Genomic DNA, 20,131 nt, shown 5'->3' with positions numbered 1-20,131 from the left:
CACTTTTAAGGACCAATAACAAGGGTGTGGAGGGCTATTTTTGTGTTCTTCTAATTGTTGTTTAATAGGAGATCACTAATTTAAAGATCCCCTCCAGACAATACTCTACTTGGAATAATAACACAGGTCTAATATAGTCTCTCCACAAAAGAAGTCCAATTACCTCATTACTCATTAAAATACTTAAAATAACATTTCCTCCATCTCCCTCATTGAAAAATCCAGAATCAAAAGTTTAGCTTCCACATCACACTTATGTAAGTTACATACTGGATCACGATTAGCTTCCAAACTAGTACTGCTCGTCGGTCCACCACTTAAACTCAGACTCATTGAAACTTTTCAATGAGCACAGAGAAACTTTCCTCCTTCAGCAGATGAATGTGAAAACAGCTCTCTGGTGTCAAACTTCTCACTAGACTCACAGGTCAGTCTGTAAACGCTTCCCTCATAGAGACTGAGGACAATCTTACAGGTTTAAATGTTAAAACTGGGTGGAAACAATTAGAGAGAATTTAGAGAGAAAAACCTGCATTGCAGAACCAATCCACAGTCTTTAGAGCAGTGTGTCATAGTGGGGAAGTGATATGCAGTTCACTATGGAGGAGAATAGGGGGAGAGCATCATTTCTGGTAAGGCGTGTCCTTGACAAAATGTAAGGAGGCGAAGATTTGTTAGCAGACATTCTCGCCGCTGTTCAAGCAACTACCGTGCGCTTATAAATCCACCAACTTCGGTAGGCGGAGATCTCTGATGCATGTCTGAGTAAAGGGGGACTCGTGAAGAGAAATGTTGCTCTACTGTTTATGCTTTTTTCTGAGTTACTCATAAGATGTCGAACGGTGCTGTGTGACATGTATAGTGCTGAGAAATCTATGTTTTGAGATAACAGAGACATATCTTAAAGAGAAAGTTTGTATTTGGGACTCCACTACATTTTACATGAATGTGTAGTGAGAGTCCAGGATGAGACTAAAGATATGACGCAGAAAGAATATACTCACCCTTCCACACTCCTCAGTTTCAATGTTGATGTTGAGTCAAACACTCTGAGCGATATAGTATACACTGGTCTTTGTTTAGCACCTGTTTTCTCTTCTCTGTTTGCTTCTCAATGGCTGCCATGGACACTCAAAACAGAACAATGTGTCTCAATGCCATTCCCACCCTCCTGCCTGTGATACAGGACAAGGTAAAAGTGGTACTTAAGTTATGTGTATATAGTCTCAGGGGGCATCTGGAGTTGTACCAGGAAGCCACCATCGAGCGCTCTCTCTCACTACATCACATTTCGCACAAGCTGTTTGAGATTTAGCCTCAGTGTGCAGCACAGAACAAAAGAAATGTTCATGTCAGCTGTAGTGGATATGCGGTCAAATACACTGTACCCCTTACCCTGTTCATATTCTCACACGTGACTGGACATATGTTATACATACATTATAAATGAGACATGACAATTATAATTATTTATAAAGACATACATTATGTATGGTTTAAGTTGTAACTAATGGGTGTATTAATAATAAATAATATCCTATGCTGATACTCTACATATCTGTAACAAGTAATTATAAGGATCCTTTTTGGGGTTGCCTAATTTAAAAATCCCTTAGGCTGCTGTATATCTGCTTCTAGCAAAATTTGTTTGGTTTTCTTAGCCAACTATTTAATTCATCTTATTAAAAAGTGAGAAACCTTCTTTATTAATGACTTAGAAACATTTATAAACGCAGACTTGATTGCTTATTGGAAAGAGAATAAGTTATAAATAAAGGGTTTCAGTTTAAAATAAGGCATTCAGTTATAAATGTTGGTAAATCGTTAGTAAAAAGTGGTTCCACAACAGGAATCTCTGGCTTCGTAATATATTATATAAAATCCTGATACATTCGTTTTTTTTTAACTTCCCATATGGTGAGTGGTGGAACCGTTAATTTGAAGGCTCTTCCTGACAATTAAAATTAAAGATCTAGATTAAAAGACAAAGAGAGTTATGCTGGAGGAGGATAAAGACCAAGAGTAGTTCTTATAATTAGCTTATTACAGGTCTGTAAAGCATTAATAGATTATTTTAACCATTAATGAAGCAGTAGTTATAACTTAAACCCCAAATATACTGAATTAGATTGTGGAACCCTAATTTCTGTCTCTTTTGGAGGCTTTATAGATCTGAATCACGATGAGATCTGTATTACAGTGTATTCTAAAACCAGGCGCTATGGTTGGTTTGAATGGATGGTTATTGGCCCACGGACATCATGCTGTATGTGACCTCCAACTCTACATGGAATGAACCATTATTCATTTTCAGTGGTGTGCGACGCGTGTGATGTGTGAGAAGTGAGTGTCTGTCCGTATGGTGCTTGATGGATGATGATTATGAGGAGGAAGTGAAGGTTTTTGAGAGGGGGGGGGGGTTGATGGGGGATGGAGACGGAGAACATTGTAGTGAGAGCAGAATGAGAGAGGTTAGTGGGAAGGGTGAGAGTGTGTTGGGATTTGTGGGGGTGGGTAGCGAGGGCCCACAGGGAGGAAGGTGGGGGATGGTGAGGAACGGGGGGGGATAGTGTTGAGCCGAGTCCCCCTCTCTCAGATATTATAATACCTCTATACTGTGAGCTGGCTTGTGAGCGAGCCCTGTAAGCTTCATTTTCTGCCCTCAGTGCCACAGTATGAATGGGATGTTGTATGAGGGCTTTGTCTCTGCTCAGCGCTCGGTGCCATGGGCTGAAACAGGGCACTCCATTCATGCCCTCTCTCCATGATTTTGTCTCGTTAGACTGCGGGCGCCATGCGTGTTACTGAACTACCTTTTGTGTGTGCTGTATGTAAAGGCGATTGCCTGTTTGTTTCCGTAGAGTTTCCATGTGTGAGAATTGATTGCTTCGCTTGCAGGGTTTTCCTCTGTAACATATGTGTGCATCAGGCGTAGGTCAGCATCTGTATCCATGGTGGGTTTTTTTTTTTTTTTTTCTCTCAGTGTGGCAGATAGAGGACGGCAAAGGATAAGACCTCAGATCAGGGGAGGAGGGAGGGGGTGGACTATTCTCTCCGAATTCAGTCAAGATTCACTCTTTTCCTCCCCTCGGGCCGGTTGTGAATTCAACACGCACTTTGATGATAACTGCGCTACCCTCGCCTTGTCCAAAAACAGCTCCTATAACGGTGCAACCCTTATTTTAGAGCGCGCTTCGAATCCTTGACCTGGAAGCATGGTTCTTGTTTTCATTTCATACAAATGTTAGATTGCAACGTTGCAAGAGGGGGGAATGAGTGTATTTGAAAAGCACCATCAGTGTTATCCTCTGAGTCATCTCTCATCACCATTCTGCTCTTTGTATCTATCAGTCTTTCAGACAGCAGAATGGCCCCTACAGTGTAGACTGAGGCTGAAAGCTGCAGCTGCTGCACACACTGAGCAGAGGCAAGGGACAGCACTCCCCCCTGCACACACACACACACATACGGAGAGAGAGAGGGAGGTAGGGAGAGAGAGAGAGAGAGAGAGCTGCTCCTCCCTGTTTGTCTGATGTTTTGCTTTGCTTTAATAGCAAGACTGATGCCATTTAAATCTTTCGCTTCAATTCACTCAATGCAAATCCAGCTGCATAAGTGGGTTACCAAAGTCCCTTACTGACACAGAGGCGAGGACAGTGAATGCAGCGGGCCTATACAGCCAGCTCAACCTCATTTATCCTAATGTCAGATTTTCTAACTGATATATTAACCAAACATGAAACATCTGTTAAGATTAAAAAAAAAAAGACTAGGTCCAAACCTAGTGTATGGCTGGACTGGTCAATGTGTGAAATTGTGGCCAATTTGTAGATAGTCAGTGGTGTCCATGATGTGAATTCCTGGATATTAAATGTTCATCTGCAATTTTCTGTAGTGGTCCCAGTAATATGTGCTGGTAAAATGTACTGAAGTAGCATATCATATGACATGTGTCAAAAAAAAGGTTATAAATGCAGCTGCAAGAACAATCATATCTTGGGGTGTTTGATTTGAAAGAGAACTTATTTTACTTCTAATTATGACTATTCTAATTATCTGTTAACTCCTCCTGCTCTTTCATCTGTTTCTATCTGCAGATGTCTCTTGTTTTTCACTCTGTATTGAGTGTTTTCTCAGTGTGATTGTTATTTGGGTGCTTTAACTGCCTCTATTAGCTTTTTTTTCTGCCTCTTTCGCGGTTGATGATTATGGAGGCTGCGGTGAAAATTGTAAATGAAAGTTTTCACAGCATTTTGAGTGCAAAGTCAGGAGGCTTATCTCTGCCCAGTAACCGCAGTTACAGTGTAACCAAGCACACCTGCAGAGCAGCTGCCTAACACTTAACTGATACAACACTCTACATGAGTCGCATATTTTACCTGCAAGACTCGTGTTTTAATGCTGTTGTTTATCATTTGTGATGTGAATACGTCAGAGAAATAAAAAAGCTTGCGTCAAGTTGTTTATTCAGTTATAAAATTCAAATGCACCACAGAGCGTCTCTCCTTCTGGCTGCTGACAGCGCTGCCAGCCGGAGAGTAGATCACACTGGATGGTAGGGGAGGAGACACAGAGACACTGCTGTGTGTCTGTTTAAACAGGAGTATAACCAACTTCACTGCATTTAACACCAGAACCGAGGGCGTCAGAGCTCGGAGCAGAAAACACAGTCGCTCTGCGTAATCCTGCTGTCCTCTGTTTCCATCAACTCGCGCCAATTCATTTTGAAAGAGCAACAGCCAATGAGGAAACTCTAACACTGAGCCGGCTGACCAATGGTGAAACCTCATCATTCACTCAATCACGGACAACAGCGGTTATAGGGCCGCTCCGTGGCTGGTACAGCCAAAAAAAAAAAAAAAATGCAGCTGTTTGAAGACAAGTTGCTGGAATTTGCATTTTTTCCACATACTGTGAAAATCATTTAAACTCCCCATTAGCATTTCAAAATCCAACTTTCACTTCCAGAATTTCAATTAACACATTATTTGGCTGTTTCATTTCTCACAGAACCTTGATTAAAGAGGTAATCAACTTAAAAAGCATCAGTGATTTATTTTTGACTAATAATTTTTGCTCAGAAGCACAAATTTACCCAAATTTTCCTGCCCCTATTAAAAAAAAAGTGAGCTCCCTTGAAAGCTTTGGCGTAGTTTGTACCCTGGGTTCTCCTACATGCTTGGAAGGGGAGTGCGAGGGGAGGGGTATTCAGTTGGTTGCAATCTGCAACCTCACCGCTAGATGCCACTAAGTCCTACACACTGCACCTTTAAATATTTTTCTCTCTTTTATCATCACCTTTTGTGTCATGTGGAGCCATAAAAATGCCATGAAAACACTTCCCAAACACACATAGGCAAAAGCATACCAAATTAAACATCTACTTTTCAATTCACATTCCCCATTTCATAGCATAAACAAATACTTGACAATAATTTTGGAACCAGCTGTGGTATTTATACATATTTGGAATGTTATTTAAAGAAACCTCCCTTTCCTTCATCTGTCTTCCCTCTGCCCGGCTTTTCAGCTCGTCTGGTATTTAAGATACGCTGCGGTAAATGAAGTCATCCCTAATCCCGTATGTTCTGTATGGCCCCTCTGATGTGTAGACTCATCAAGGTGAAACTGCTGTATGATTTGTTGGATATTATTAGCATGCTAATAGGGTCTTGGAAGACACGGAATGAGAGGGAGCGGCACACACTGTGCATCCAGGTGTGATAATATTCAGCAGCAGTTGCCTCGGGAACGGAACTGTCAGACACTGTAATGAAAGACTGGCCACTTCCCTGGAGAATGTGAATAATATGAATAAGAATAACACACATGTACAGTCTGGGAACACACACATTCAGAGGTTTACATAAACACACACTCACACACACACACACATATTCCCTCTGCCCTCCAAACCTGTCACCAGAGGCAAAGGTGCTCTGCTCATGTACCACATGTAGACACACACACACACACACACACACATACACACACAGTAGACATGTAAACACGTCGAATACGCACCATCCCTGCCTGAAGACACAACAAGAAACATCTAATTCTGAGTCACTCTAAGTCTGACTCACACACACACATACCCAACACTAAAATACACACATACACACACACACACACAACCACAGAGCAGCTTTTCCCCCCAGCAGCACATTGCTTTACCAATGCCCTTAAACCTGGTTACTGGGACAGAAAAGAGTGTTTTTTAATCTCTAATTCATTATATATTGTATACTCTTGCTAAGTGAATGCATCATACACGCATAGAACCTTAGACTCCTCCCATTTCAACCCCACCCCCCTCCCTCCCTCCCTCCTTCAACTCCTTTCTCCTTCCTCCTCTTCCTCCATCACTCTCTAATGAGTCTCTGAGTTTGCAGGTGAGCCGGAGCCTGCGGAGACGATAGCTGTGTGCTTCCACGTGTGAGTGTGTGTGCATGCATGATTATGTATGATAACGTATGCACACGGAAATGCCCGAGCATCCGTTCACCTCAGGTTAACTCGCTGCTTCATGCTAATTAGAGATGGGAATCTAAAGGCTGATGAGTTCAAGACTTTTTTTTATGACAAAGCATTAGATGTGCAGTGCTGCTGCTGTACGTGTGATGGGTCTTTAAACAACGTGAGTCCACAGCTTTACAGAACATATGTAGTGATCTATTTTTTTTTTATTGCAGGAAGTTATATGGGGTTCAAAAGAAAAGGTTAGGCAAATAAATCAAATGCACAGACTAATGATGACTGAGGAGAAAGCAGTTTATTGCAAATTATTATCCATTGTGAGTGTACAAACACAAACAGAGTATTCCAGAAATGTAGTGTCATTAAGGGCCCAAATTAAAATTTAATAACGCTACTTAACAACAAACATATCTTGCAGCACATTTGTTGGGGTAGCTTCATTAAGCTCCAATTGTAAATGATACTCAATATGCATTGCATGCCACAAACAGATATAAAACTTGTTCTTCTGATTTCCTAAAATTGATTTGCAAAATTTCCTCAATATATCATCTGATTGCTCAGTTATTGCCCTGCAGATATGATACATGTGAACTGAGAGATAAATATGAACAAGGGTAGTATTCTATATATTGAAACACAACTATGATTGTATATAATGTGTATCATCTACAGAGGGGGTACCAAGAGTTTAAAAAGGGACCTCTTTATCTGCAGCTGTGTGCACTGTGCTTTAATCAAATGAGTCTGACAGTTGCTGAAAGATTATTGTAAAATGGTGGGAATGTTACAGGACTCTTATGGTCTTACTTTGTAGAGCTGTTGGGTAACAAATCATCCCCTTAAAGATGGAATTATATGAACTGAAAGTGTAGAAGAGAGATCAAACGAAATGTGCAACAACAAGATTAGGATCCATAGAAAACAGCCTGTGTATTATTGCTCTTATAAGGTTTAAAACTCCAAGCTTGCACACCGTAAAGGCCTTTCTAAAGAGATGTAAGCTTCTCTATTGTTCTCTTGAACATGCAGCAGAGCTCAGTCACACCAGCTGAACTGTATGTACATAAACACAGGGGGCACCCAGAGTTGAACTGGGGACCTGTTGATCTGCAGTCAAACGCTCTACCACTGAGCTATACCCCCTTCATATATATGTGGGGAAATGCATTTGTTTAAATGCATTTTTAGCTCTGTTTCATGCTGATATCTACTCACAAACCCTCCTGTATGGAAGCCCATAAGAGACTATATTAAAATGATAATGTAAACTTGAAAACAAAAATGTAATTCCACAATAGCATTATGATCTTACACATATGTATGTGTTATTTGAGTACAAATTAAAATTAAAATGCAATAATCCAATTTGCATTTTCATTTTCGCATACCTGTATGAGAGTTCTATGACCATATTAAAATGAAAATGGAAAAGCTGTTTGACATTTAATTTTCAAAGTCGTATCCTGATGTACAGTTGACAATATTCAAATGTTAATAATGCAATATAAACAATGTAACATGATTTTCCATTTATGCAAGCAATATTTAAGTTACAATTACAATGAAAATGCAATTTTCTAACAATTTGAAAATGAAAATGAAAACAGCCTTTAACCTGCAGAAAATTATAACGCTATTTGGGAATTACATTTTCATTTTTATGTTTACATTATCAGTTTACTATAGTCTCCTATAGGCTTCCATAGTCCTGAGTCCATGCTCGTGTTCACCCATGAGCATGTGAGTGTCTTAGCCGCATGTCAGTATATGATAATTAACATGTGTTTGTGGAGATGCTGTAGTCTCCGTTCAGCCTGCATTAATTAATTTGCCTCCATGCTAATTACGGACAAAGAATCAGCAAGGGTTTAATGTTCCCAAGGACTTTTCTTGCAGTTAAGGGTTAAAATAAATGTAAACAGTGGTGACGGAGATACATGAACCGTATAATAACTGTGGACAATCAATCAAATGCAGTTCAAGGGAGATTAGTCAAGAAATATAACATCAAAGCAGTGAAAATGTAAAATTGTCTTTAAGCCAAGATCTACACATGCATGTGTCCATTCATATGCTTCACTCTCTATATTGTGGGTCATGGCCTGAGCAAAACAGAACAAAAGCAATTCCATAGATGGGGTTTTTTTGTTAAGGTGGGGGTATAGCTCAGTGGTAGAGCATTTGACTGCAGATCAAGAGGTCCCCAGTTCAACTCTGGGTGCCCCCTATAGTAACATTTACATCCACTAGACCTCACACATATACTGTTTTTTGTATTTGTATTGTTTTAGCTACAGTCTACACTGATTCTGCTTAGGTTTCCATTCTAAACCTTTATGGAAAGGCTAGGCTTGTATAAAACTAGCAGGAATCTGAGTCCTGACAGTGAGATTGAAAACCACCGGCGTTAAACGCAGAACATTTTGCAACACCTCAGCCACAAGTGTCAAACGGTGCACTACAGTGTGTTCTGAAAGTCTACAGGTTTCCGCTTCCAGCCAGACACCACACATCAGACTGCAGGTAATTGCACCAATAAATTCCTCCTCTCTGGCTGAAGCACTAATACGTGGCTGTGGTTACATGGATCAATTCCCATAAACACTGTAAAATTATTTCCATAAGTGCTAAATAAAGTGATCGGAAACCTGCTGTTAAACCTGCGGTGAGCACTTAGTAATGCTGCTGATTCATCAGAGTGTTTTTGTTTGTGCAGTTTTAGACTCCTGCAGTTAAACAGAAGAAGGCGAGTTGCTAATGAACGGTAAAAGTAAAAGGAAAGTTGAAATTATTATTTTTTTTACCAGGTGAGAATTACATAGTGCTTCCATGCCATTGTTAAGTCTAGTAAAAAATGTATTTGCACCAAGGGTTGAACTGGGACCCCTTGATCTGCAGTCAGTTGCTCTACCACTGAGCTATATCACACTGTTCTGTCATGCATCAATGTTTGTTGTTGTCTTATATACTAGTTAAACTCCACCTTGAACAACATATAAAAACTGTACTTCCCTCCATTTCTCCATCGGGTATTTAATAATTTGTGTTCATGTGTTTGTGTGTATATCTTCCAGTAGGATAGTATGTATATTGTCTGACAAATGACTTACAGTGGATGCTGTTGACCTTAAATAAACTAATTTCCTTTATGCTTATTATAACAAAACGCTACATATGATTAAGGACATTCAGCTAAGCATGAAATGATGATTCGGCCAACTATACAGTGGATCCACTGAAGATAATGAAAGGTTACAACCATTTAACTTCCTGAAATTATTGATACTCTAGTAATTTGAATTGTATTAATATGATGAATATAATATGTCAGTTAATATAATTAATACAATTAATTAATGATTTATAAAGTAAATTACTCTCTATTACTGTATATCTTATGATCAGAGTTGAGTTGCTGACAAACAGCATGGATTGATTGTGTATTTACAAATAAACAATGTTACATGAAAATGTTTAAGAGTACATGAATATGAAATAACTTAATATACTGTAAGAAAACCCAGAGTTGAACTGGGAACCCCTTGATCTGTAGTCAAATGCTGAGCTATACCACCTAGAATCAGGTATATCTATACTGCACAATGGATATTAAAGCATTAATAAACAAATAAATGTATTATAAAGAACAAACGCTTGGTGACATTTAATGAATACTACACCTAGTGATTTGGATTTAGTGATACTCACCACTGGCTTTAAGTAACAGAAGTTTTAAGCTTTCACAATTTATCCTGAGCTTCCTCTTAGACCAAAAATCTACAGATTTAGTGAAATGTCAGAAGGCTCCATCACAGTTGTTGTTGTTGTCAATATAACACTGCAGTTTGGTGTCTTTTTGCCATTTTAGTGTTTATGCCACAGAGTTTACAGAAGCAGCTCACTCCTCCAGACTGTGACTATGTGTATAAAATATGCAGACACGGTCAAGGGGTTCAGTTACTGTGTGACTAAACAGTGCTGGTAAAGGACCCATTTTTTACTCCTACAATTCATTACAGAAATACCACAGATTTTTTTCTCCAAAGATATATGTATTTCTTGCTACAAAGTTAACTTTCAATCCTGAAAAAACTTTACCATCGGGAAGTAAATGCAACTTTATGGTGGTGAAATTCATTAGTTGAGAGGACAACCCAAACGCACCGTATTGTCATACTCTTTCCTGGGAAGTTAAACTTTTCCCTGAAGTACTTATTTCATGATGACACTGCTGTCTCAGGCTTAACGCACATTAATAGCAACCTGTCAGTCTACAAACTGAAATAGAAAGAGATTTCTGTGATGGCTTGAGTGGACAACTAACAAATCTGTCACTCAAGCCTCTTCTTAAAAGTGCTTTAATGTTTATATGGACGTTACGCTGTCAAATGAACCAAATTAGCTTGGTTTATGAAGACAGGCTGAAGGATTATGGGAGTTAAGCAACCCCAGTCACCCCAATCCATATAGGCAGTCTGTTTTATGACATACTGATATATACTTTTTTTTTTTTTTAGAAGGCTGCATATATGTGCTCAGAATATTAAATCTTCCAGTCATGCAGCAGATTTACAAGACAATTTTGATCAATTGGTGCAATCTTTTATGCCAATTTACTGTTGCCCTAATGCTGTGGTGCAGCATGTAACATAATATTACATGATCCTCAGACTGCATGTAATCACTATATACATGTATTTATGTGTATTATTTATGTGTTACCCTTAAGACATTATTTCCCTATTGGTGGAATTCAAAAATCTGGAGATATAATACCCAGACTGAATCTTACTAAGTATCACTCTTCTTTATTTATTTTTTTTAAAACTATAATCCAGCTTCCTTTCAATAAGCACCAGGCTACACAACCTAACCAGCATCATAGGGTTTTGACTTTGTCAGATCTTTATCTGATTGAGATCCAATCAGCCTTAGATGTGGTTAATGAAACAGACATAGAATTTATATTAAAATTCCAGACAGATTCAACCAACTAGTGCTGCATCGTTAACTCTGTTCCCTGTCAGACATATTATATTGTCTCTGTAGGAAGTCAGCAGCCACAGTTTACAGACAGCTAATATTTTAATGCTCCATTGAGGACAAATGAGATGATGATTGAAAGTTGGCAGAGGTCAGAAATGTCTGTTAAGAGTTACTATGACAGCAGGAAGAGGTACAGCACAGGAGCTGTCTCAACAGCTACTCATAAATCTAAGCAGTGAAACTGTGGTAAATAAGCAATAGTACACTCAAGGTTATGCTGTGCTGTAGTTGAACTGTAGACCAGAACAAATGTTGTTTAGTACACGCTCTCACTTTGATGATGGTAACTTTAATATCAGCAGACGAATGCTGGTCTAAGCGGAGGGGTAGCATCCACTGAAAATCTGCTGCATGAACAGTGTGATGAGTTGAAGCAAGAAATTGGATTTGTATTGAAGTCAAAGTGCTAATATTTCATATATTGTAGATGTTGACATGTATGTACACTATAAGGTCTTTTGGGGAACTCTTGATCTGTAGTTTAAGCTATATCACCTTGTGTCTGAAACAAGCAGTGACACAACCAGGGAGTTGTTTTGTTTTATGTCAGTGGAAAATGAAAGTAATAAATCATCTCTACCCGCTTTGTTGGCTGAGTCTGCAAAGACGAGCTCAACTGTGGCATAAACAAAGACTTTCTTTGTGTTTTACAGTATGTGTATTTAAAGTTTGAACATAGGGGGCATACCAAGAACTGAACAGGGGACTTCCTGATGTGCAGTGAAAGACTCACAACCCCTGCAATATAGAAAAAGGCTTTTAGTATGAGTGCAGTACTACTTACATCACTGTATGGTAATACATGTATGTTCACAAGGCCAACTTAACTTTACCTCAGATTTTTTTTTCTCCATGATAGTTTGGATAAATAATTATCATCATCATAGTCAATATAATTATCAACACCATCCTCACATTGAGCACGGTTGTCTATAAATGTCAGTATAACTGAGGAAAAAGCTCCATAAAACTACACACATCAAAGGAGATGAGTATTGTCATGGTTATTACTGTACGAAGATGACATATCCCCACTCTGAAAAAAACATCTCTCTACATATCAACATCACATTTATTAAAATAAATCAAAAATTGTGAGAGCTGTACGTCCAAGAAGAAAAAAAAAAAACATATAACAGAAGCTGTAGACTTTGAGCGACATGATATGAATTTAAAGAGGATTTATGCCCTCTGATTTCTCAGCGTATGATCTGTGAAATTTGGCGATAGCAATTGGCTCGCTCAGAAGAAAAAAGATAAGAAAAGAGGCTGAGATAGCGTGCAGTCCTAATTTGTGCAACCACCACTGGTGAGTGGATTTGGACAATATCAAACGAACATCTTTTATTGTTCATAGCGCTGCATGATTATGACTTTATGAGAGGACATGAGGAGGGGAAACAGAGTGATGGAGTGAGGAGGGCATGAGGAGGCTCAAAGTGATGGAGAGGATTATGACCAAGTGCTCATATTTCTGCAAGCAGAAACTACTGTATGTGTGGTTGACATAAAGTATTTAACTCAAGAATGCCCAGGGTTTTTTTTGCTGAATATTTGGATATTTTCCAACTTCTATCCAACAGTGTCCTTTCATGACTTTTCTATTAACTTTCTGTGTGGACTTGTGTTGTTAGTTTTTTTTAGTTTGCAGCTTGTTTGTCCTTGTTTGTCTCTTACTGCCCAAATTCACTGACATTCATAGCATGTATGTTGATCATCATTAGACTCCTAGTCAGGATGATTAGTATATTTTATTTCATGCCAGTTCATGATCGATACTGTAAGCATAGCTTGACTGTTACTGGATTTTTGAGGTCAATACGGAAAATTGAGTTTTAAAAAATCTATTATTAGTATATATAGTATTTTTTAAGGGATCAAAAATAACATTGACAATGCTGATGAAGCATGCAGTACAGCTCAGGCTGATGGGAATGTCATTAGTTTTGCAGGTACTTGGTCATAAACTAAAGTAGGCTACGGAACAAATTAAAACTGACTGGATTTTGGTACAAATTGAAAAGTCAGTGGATTAAGAAAAGTGATTTCATTTCATCCTGAGAGAGATATCATTGTCTACCAAATATTATGGCAATCCATCCCATAGTTGTCGAGGTATTTCACTTAAACTGCTGGAGGAAAAGTCAGGGGATCACCACAGTAATTAGGATACATTGTCTGGGAACCATGAATGTCTATAAAAGAATTCATGGCAATTCATCCAACAGTAAACAGGAGATCCACTGATATTTAGCACATGTAAGAGTACATTTTGTTTGAAAGGAGTACAGTGGTTGAGATATTTCAGTGTGGACTGTTGGACTATCAACAGACTGACATTGTCATTTGTTAAGTGCTCTCTGGTGGGCAAACTTTGTTTCTGAACTACTTCAAACACAGAGATATACTTGCGATAAACTTATATCAGCCAATATATTTAACTGCGAATGTTTCTGCAATTAAAACCATTTTTTCACCCCATTGATTCTTGTTGTAAATGGCTGCAAAGCATAAAAATTTTAGGAGGCTTTACCTCTGTTTATGCTGGTAGAACAGTTTTTGGTTTTGTGCTTTAAAGTCAAACACAATGTAAAATACAGAATAGAGGCCATCAGAGGCTAGAAGAATCTTTTCAGTGATGTTCTTATTTCAAAATGTTATGTGTAGCACCTTTAAATCCACAATCTAAGATGTGTGGTAACAGTGTTCAAAAACACAAAGGCCAGATTTATAATTGCTACTCTTACCCCTTCCTGAAAGCCTCGTCCTGTCCTGCTCCTCACCGGTGGCCAGAGGTCTCAAAAAATCAATGAGCTGAATATCATTTACCTCCAAAAACATGTACTTCCCCTCCAAAACTGACAGACAAGTCTGACAGCCTCAGAATTTCCCCTCCCTTTGCCCCTCCAAGGGGGTATTAAAATCCCACCACCTCCTCCTCCCTCATCCCCATCATCATCACACATGCAAACAGACATACACCCATCCCCACCCCCAACCATGACCCAGTTTGGAGGGGATGAGGGGGTAAGTGAGGACCATTGTGAGTACCACAGGGAGAGAGGCAAGATGCTCTGCCTCCCTCATTCCTCTCCCTTTCAGGAAGAGCTCACACTTGGTTAAGCACACACACTGTGGCTCTCCATGAGAGAACGGCTACGGAGCCGCGTGTTTTTTGTTTTGAGTTTTTTTGTTGTCGGGATGCCGTCGTTGATTTAAGGTCAGGGCTGTTTGGTGTCAGCCGAGGTTAAGGAGTATGTAAAGGAGGCTGAGTGTGACGGGGAGACAGATAAAGGGATGAGGGGCCTCAGGTTGAGAGACAAAGGACACAGTACCTGGCATCTGACAGAGAAGGAGTAGAGTGAGTATGCTGCTTCATCACTTTACTTTGCTACTTGTGTTTCGTCTGTATGTGTTTGTTGTCTTGTATTTATTCATTTGACAGTGACTTTGAGTGATAACAAAGTAATTAATCTTTCATCTGTAACTAATCAAGAGTTTGAACTTGTTCAAACTCTTTTGGAGAACTTATATTGCTATTGCTAAAAAAAAAAGTGTGTATTTTTCTATCGGATGAAGCTGACTAAAAGACACAGATGCACACAGAGAGGCTGCTGCTGCCTCAGAGATTATTTCCTGTAACATATGGGGCTGGTTTACCGTTGCGTTTCTCCCCCTCGGACACTGTTAATGAGGGAATTTTCATTTTCCCACGAATACACAGGGAGAAATGCTCCTTCAGAATACGTCTCCCCCCCCCTGAAAAATACAGCAGAATAGCTCATTCATCTATCTCACCAAAGACTTCCTCGTCTCAAGATCCTCTCACAGGCTGGGGTTCACATATGGCCACACAACAAAATTTATCCCACACTAGTGAGGTTTTCTTGTTCCTTTATGTCTTCCGCTACACGTTTTATGAGAAAGAGGCCCAAATTGGGGTGCACTGTTTACTCAACCCATTGGAATTTAAAGTTTATTTGTGTTTCATGGCTGCATGCATTGAGCACTCTGCAAGTCAGTTTCATTTCTGTGTTTGTGTGTGTCTGTGTAAATACATGCACCAGCACCATACAATCTAGTAGAGATTAGTCTATGAAATTGATGTGATTACCAGCGCTGATAACCTTCTGTGGGTAAACTCAACTCAGTGGAAAGTCACTCTTGGCATGCATGCTTTTAATCACTTCAGGGACTCTTTTGAAGAAAGTTGCCACTCAGAAAAAAGCAGACAACCAGAAAATGTTGATAAGATTTCCATTTTTAGCTATGCTGGATTTTTTTTTTCCTTTGGTGATATGAATATCTCTGAGTGCCTAACAAAGAAGCTTATCCCGTCGCTTTAGAGTAGAAGGGAAACCACAATATAAGAAACCCCCTGTGCTTTTTAAGCCAGCAGTCGGTCCTCAACAGTGCTGTTATAGTGGTTATCTGGTGACCTTTTTATGACTTACATGTTGGTTTTATGTGGGGTCTCTCACCATCAAAACAGCCACTATTTAACCCACAATGGATGACAATCCAGGGAGTTATCATGGACAGATGTCTGGCCAACTACTGTGTGAGCAGATTAGTTTGATCTATGCAACCTGTGCAGGACAAGGTGGAAGCTCAGAAGGGCATCAGTGAAGCCTGGGGATGCTGCTGGCAGACCAGAGGGAGAGTCGACCGTGGCAATGACCCTCAAACAAGGACAGAGAGAAGAACATCAGCTCTAACGAAACACGCACAGAGATCTCAGTCATTCCTCTGATAGCGCTCTGATTCACTTATTATGTTTGTTGTTTCTGGTGGGAAATTAACTTTATTGAGATAATATTATAGACACCAAGCTCTTCCATGTATCTTCTGTTGGCTTGGGGTTAACCTGATGTGAAAATATATTAATTCATTATAATTGTTGATAATTCTTTTGATGGCAATAGTTTAAAAGAGGCTCATAGACTATTGGCAGCATATGGCTCTTACACAATAGACGTCATTGTCTCTGAATTTTCATCTCATGCCAATTAATTATTAGCTACATTGTTCATTTTTTTTGGAATAAAGGTACTTCTTTTATTAAGTGCTTAAGCTACAAAGCCAGCATATTAAATCTCTGCTCACACTGCAGCACTTTGTTGTCAGCAGCAAGGACAGCTTCAAACTCCGCCACCGCCAATTTGGGATTGTCTTGGATTGGCCTGGATCCCCACTGATTTTTTTTTGTAAAATATAGAGATGACTCTCTCACACAGATTGAACCGTGTTTCTGAAGCAAGCAGCATAATTAGCCTTTCTCTCCAGAATATCTGTCCTCTTTTTCTCACCACCTCTCCTCTCCGACTTTGCAGTAAAAAACTGTTGAATAGTTTTTAGTTTTAGCAATTTATCAAAACCTTTTTCTACGTGAACACAGCAGATTTGAGTTACAAAGTGTAAAGTTTACATGGTGACAGCAGGTAAACAGCCTGTCACTGAATCTCTGTTGTTATTCTCTGTTCTCTGTTATTTTATTTCAAATATGCACATATAGATCTATAATTTTTCTTTAATTAAATCTGACGTGCCAGTCCAAAGCCCCCCCCAAAAGAACAACAAATGATTTAAAATGAGTGATTGGCATCTCTTTTTTTTGCACATTTGACAAAAATGATCCTACAGCTAATCCTGGTGATACGATTGCAGAGCAAGAATACATTTTTTTTTGGCTTTCCAGTGCCATGCTTAATTATATATATATATTATATATATTAAAAAGTGTAGCAGCAGGGAAGCAAAATGGTAAATAAATACAGTAATAGGTGGCTATTTGGCATTACCACTACAGAAAAATATGAAAAAAACAAACCATAACCTTCATCCCTGTTACCATAACAAAAAAACTGAAAGTGGAGTACACAGCACACAGCAAAAAAACAACCTGCAGCACTGAAATTGCTGCACAAATAAACATGAACATACACTGAATTAATAATTTTTTAAAAAATGAATCTACAGGAAAATTTTATGATAGCATGTATAATTGTATAAGAATGTGGGAATCTATTACTTTAAGTACTTACTTTGGATATTTCCTGATCTTTACTATTGAAGGCTGAAGGGCATAATATAAGGGGGAGGCTTAGTACCGTTATGATGAGGAGAAACAATCTTTTTTCTAGTAAGAGACTCTAGAGAAAGATAAATCTAGCCAGTCATTAAAAATTGCAGACAAACCACAGAATGTATCACATAAATCACATAAAAGTGTAAGGTAAAAATGAGGAGTGTTTCAAAGGCAGTAGTCCAGCAGCAGATCAGCAGGATCAGGGGCCAATTCAATTTTGGCTGAAAAAAATGCTGACGGTTTCTTGTATTAGATCTGCCTCGAGATCTTTATCACTTTGAAAATAGTCAAATAAATCTAATGGATTATTAGCATTGGGATAAAGGAGAGCATGTTTACCCCAGACCTGTACTGACATGCATGCGGCTGCTGTTTCTGTCCACGTGTGTGCTTGTCTATGAATGAGTACTGCGTGAGAGAAGGACAAAGAGAGACAAATACTATTCATAAAGAGGAAATTGATCCAATAACTGAACACTATCTGCATCAGCTTTAAACATATTAACGACACAATAAATTTAGAAAATCAAATTATGTACAATAATAGTTTCATAGAGCAGTTAAATATGTTTCTTTTGTCTGTACATGTTAATACGCTTCACTTGATTAAAGTTCAACCACAGGCTAATAAATCCATTACCCTCACATACACTCATTAGAGCTTTTTCTACCATTTACAGTACGTTCATTAGCCAGACTGCCCTTGGCCTGCGTCTATTAATATGTATGTGGCTTTGTGTGTGTGTTTATACATGTATCTACATATATCAAAGCCTAGCAGGGATATGCAGTATGTAGACAAACAGAGAAGGAGCAAGAGTTTTTTATAAATTCTGAACTCCCCCTTATTAAGAAGGTGGTTTACTAAAAAAAATATGAATTAGTTTATTAACAGTCCAGCAAAGAGAGACTGAGAAAAAGCTTTTTCCCTCAGGCCATCATGGAGGTGACCTCTGACCTTGTTATCATCCATGACCTTGTCTAGCATTGTCCTCCGTGAATCCTTCGCATTGCCCTGCACATTTGCATTTTATTGTACAGCTTGCCTTAAAACTGATACAGTAGGTACATTTTACATTTTTATATGATGAAATTGCTCAGTTTACCAATACAACAGGCCATTATACACAAGAGTATTTTCGTATGTATATTTCATATAGTTTGAATTTTACTTTATTATTATTCTTTATTGCACACTAGTGTTTTAGCACAGCCTTAAGGGTATGCTACACTGCATTTCATTACACTTATTTAATGAGCATGTGACAAATAAAACCTTTGAATCTTTAATATTTCTTAACCTCAAAAAACTTTAACAAACTACAAGACACCATTAAACATCTAAAACGAGATGACGAGATATCTTCTGGTTACACATACACAAAACATTGGTTATATATACACCTACACGTGTTTATGTGCAAAATTTCAAATATATTGTGCTCCACATAGCATACATGCCACAAGCTTAAAGTTTATCCTGATATCTTTATCTCCCAAGTTAGTATTTGTCGACAAAAAACCATTCCCTGGCACACCTGTTACATACCTTCACCTGTTGCTGCAGAGAACTCCCCTATATGATGCATACAGTTACAACGCATCTCCCTGTTGCGCAATAACAACTCTCATCCACCTGCAGTTGTGCCCTGCACAGGTCGGGGTTTGTCCCATGATTGGCTCATTCCCCTGGTGTCCCTCCCAAGCCCGGGGCCCTCCAGCTTGAGCACCGTGTCCACATGATGAGTCACTATAGTGAATAAGGAGCGCCTCAGCTAACCCCAGTGCTGTGGTCCTCATAATCATGATGCTTTTGCATACAGGAACATTAGGGCTTTACATGGAATACTTCTTGAGACGGATGCACGTATGTGTGTGTGTGTGTGTGCCAGTCTGTGAGTCTGGATGTGAATCTCTGTGGATCCTGAGGGATGGGAGCCGGTGATTGAGGGGATCCCTCCAGTGATGGCAATTGTAATTTTATCTGTCTGTTTGAGTCTGCATGAGAAGTCGTGATGTGGAGAGTTCGCCCCTCAGGTCCTGACCTTTTTGACCTATGACCTTGTGCTATTCTGGTAGGGCTTTAGGCTATGTCATGGATTCAAAAGTATCAGAGAGACCCGCAATTACACAGTCATGACCTTTTGGACTTTTGGCTATTGAGCCACTGATCCTGAATGTGACTTCCTTTCAAAGCTCAATAGTAGTCTCCTATTATGTCAAATAACAGAGGAATTACACTGGATTTGTTTCCTTTTCTCACTTTGGAACCAAAATCCTGTGTGTTTCTTGATGTTTTCACGTGTGACATGATTTCCACCAATTTGCTGTTCATTGTTTATCTCAGAGTAACAGACAGAAAGCCTGCCTGCTGTGGCTGTGTGGTGCTATTCAGGAGGCTGACTCATCCTGGTAACTTAATGCACAGAGTCAGCTTCTTACCCCTAACTGCCCCACTAGCTCACACAGACATAAATTGGATGAGAAAGCAAAATGCCAGGTTATATGTAGTTA

The 20,131-nt window shown here is 39.1% G+C and overlaps 1 protein-coding gene and 2 non-coding genes across 5 annotated transcripts in view; 2 read left to right on the top strand and 1 right to left on the bottom strand.

Moving 5' to 3' along the window:
- Positions 1 to 20,131, top strand: part of gjc1 (gap junction protein gamma 1) — a 46,644-nt gene that overhangs the window by 19,126 nt on the left and 7,387 nt on the right. The window contains exon 1 of one of the 3 annotated variants that reach the window (XM_067570445.1): positions 14,662 to 14,890. The exons of the other annotated variants lie outside the window; for them this stretch is intronic. The gene's annotated coding sequence lies outside the window, so the exon portion shown is untranslated. Of the gene's footprint in view, positions 1 to 14,661; positions 14,891 to 20,131 lie in introns of those variants that run through there. 3 annotated transcript variants of the gene reach the window in all.
- trnac-gca (transfer RNA cysteine (anticodon GCA)) lies at positions 7,555 to 7,626 on the bottom strand. The gene has a single exon. It is a non-coding gene; the product is annotated as a tRNA-Cys (tRNA).
- On the top strand, positions 8,639 to 8,710 carry trnac-gca (transfer RNA cysteine (anticodon GCA)). Its single transcript has one exon. It is a non-coding gene; the product is annotated as a tRNA-Cys (tRNA).

The sequence above is a fragment of the Thunnus thynnus genome, chromosome 17 (assembly GCF_963924715.1).
Source record: "Thunnus thynnus chromosome 17, fThuThy2.1, whole genome shotgun sequence".
Classification (NCBI taxonomy): domain Eukaryota; kingdom Metazoa; phylum Chordata; class Actinopteri; order Scombriformes; family Scombridae; genus Thunnus; species Thunnus thynnus.
Note: the sequence above shows the minus strand (reverse complement) of the source record. Positions and strands in the feature narration are given on the sequence as shown.